Below are 2,500 nucleotides of genomic sequence, written 5' to 3' on the forward strand. Positions count from 1 at the left end.
TCTCTCTCTCTCTCTCATCACTCCTCTCTCCCTTTCTTTCTCTCTCTGTCTCGTCCTCTCTCTGTCTCTCACCCCCCCCTCTCTTTCCCTTTATTTCTGTCTCTGTCTGTTACTTCTCTTCTCTCTGTGTCTCTCTCTCCTCTTCTCCAAGTCTCTGCCACTCCCTGGCTGTGGGGGTCTATTGTGTGAATTGTAGTCTCAGCAGGAGCATTTTGATAAGTGTCCCTCATGTCACAAATCAGCGCTCTCATATCCCAGTGCATTTGCACCTGGAAGGGAGGGTGAGAAGGGGACAGAGTGAAACAGAGGGAGGGAGAGAGAGAGAGAGAGGAAGAGAGGCAATATAGAGGTGAGAATAAAGCATATGTCAATCTCTGTAATACTCTTTGCATCAGAGAGAAGCTCTACAATACCCTCACTCACGTCATCAGTCACAAAGGAAGATGCACATATGGTTGTTACTCATCAGTGTGTGTGTGTGTCCATATGTATGTGTGCAAACTTCTGACTTTGTTGAGAGTCTGAAGTCTGAAATCCTGAGGTTGTGTATTTGTTGAGAGTCTGAAGTCTGAAATCCTGAGGTTGTGTATTTGTTGAGAGTCTGAAGTCTGAAATCCTGAGGTTGTGTATTTGTTGAGAGTCTGAAGTCTGAAATCCTGAGGTTGTGTATTTGTTGAGAGTCTGAAGTCTGAAATCCTGAGGTTGTGTATTTGTTGAGAGTCTGAAGTCTGAAATCCTGAGGTTGTGTATTTGTTGAGAGTCTGAAGTCTGAAATCCTGAGGTTGTGTATTTGTTGAGAGTCTGAAGTCTGAAATCCTGAGGTTGTGTATTTGTTGAGAGTGGGTGAATGGTGTGTTTGGAGTTTGTTCCACTCAAAGGACTGAAAGGGCTTTGTTCAGCAGTGCAGCCTGGTAAGTACACACACTACCAGAGACACACACTTCTACACCCACAGACATGCAGACAGACACACACATACACACACACAGACACACACACACACACACACACACACACACACACACACACACACACACACACACACAGTCCCACACACACACACACACACACACACACACACACACACACACACACACACACACACAGTCCCACACACACACACACACACACACACACACACACATCTGCATTCTATCCACACTCATCTGTCGATCGACGCTCCCCCCAGTGCTGCAGCCTCAGTGAAAAGCTCTTTAGTGGAGATAAATGACTCAACTTTTCTCATGAAACTTTTAACCAGCATCCTTCATGCCCCTTGTTGCCATGACGCACTAGGATTACAAATGCTTATGTGACCTGACTACAGCTCCGGTCGCCATGGCCCTGAAGGACAACAAGCCCTGTGTGTGTGTGTATGTGCGTGTGTGTGGGAGTGTGTGTGTATGTAAGCATGTGCACTGTCCACTGATATTCGTCATGTGTTCATGGCCCCTAGAGATCAGAGGTGACCAGGGCCATCCGAGTGGGTGGCCAATACTCCGAGATGCTTGATTTTACCAGAGGATGTACGTCAAAACACACTTCACTACAATACACCATCAACCCTTCAGAGGCACTTCTCTCTCTCTCTCTCTGTCTCTCTCTCTGTTTCCCTCCATCTCTCATAAACCTCCACCTCCCCTTTTCTCACACTCACACACACTGTCTCTCTTTCTCACTTCCTCCATCTCCCACTCTCTCTTCACCCCCCCCCCCTTCTCTCTCTCTCTCTCTCTCTCTCTCTCTCTCTCTCTCTCTCTCTCTCTCTCTCTCTCTCCACTGTTCCTCTGTCAGCTGTAGATTAGTGATCTTGTAGAGTGGTCCTCCTGAGTCTAGCTGTGCTGCTGCCAGTCACTGGGAAAAGTGAGAGAGTGTGTGTGAATATACATGTTTGTGTGTGTGTGTGTTTGTGCTTGTGTATTTGTGGGCAACGTGTGTGTTTGTGGCAGTGTGTGAGTGAAAGTGACAAGGATGTTGTGTGCCCTCCTACATAATGGAGAAGTCTGTAATGACCTTTTTCTCTGGAGAAAATGCAACATCATTTCACCTCTCTTAGTCCCTTTACCCCTCAAAATCTCTCTCTCTCTTTTTCTCTCTCTCTCACACCTTCTCCTTGTCTCTCTCTCCTTCTATCTCCACTCTCTCTCTCTCTCTTCTCTCTTTCCACCTCATTCCCTTTCTCTTCTCCTCTCATTTCCTCTCCTCCCATGTTTCTGCCTCATTAGGAACTTTTAGAGAGCCATGGCCTCTCTGAATCTCAGAGGACAATCTGCTTGCCCAGCGCCCTTGGTTTACTTTCCGGAGTGTGAACACGCACACGCACACACATACACACGTACACACACACGCACACATACACACGTACACGCACACGCACACACTCTCTCTTTCACACACACACACACACACACACACACACACACACACACACACACACACACACACACACACACACAGAGAGAGTCCACTGCTAAGACAGCACTGGAGAGACTATGGTAGT

At 47.3% G+C, this 2,500-nt stretch overlaps 1 protein-coding gene across 6 annotated transcripts in view; it reads left to right on the forward strand.

The window, feature by feature from the left end:
- The window catches only part of furinb (furin (paired basic amino acid cleaving enzyme) b), a 93,791-nt gene that overhangs the window by 38,786 nt on the left and 52,505 nt on the right, over window positions 1–2,500 (forward strand). The gene's annotated exons all lie outside the window — the stretch shown is intronic.

Source organism: Alosa sapidissima, chromosome 11 (genome assembly GCF_018492685.1).
Source record: "Alosa sapidissima isolate fAloSap1 chromosome 11, fAloSap1.pri, whole genome shotgun sequence".
Classification (NCBI taxonomy): Eukaryota; Metazoa; Chordata; class Actinopteri; order Clupeiformes; family Clupeidae; genus Alosa; species Alosa sapidissima.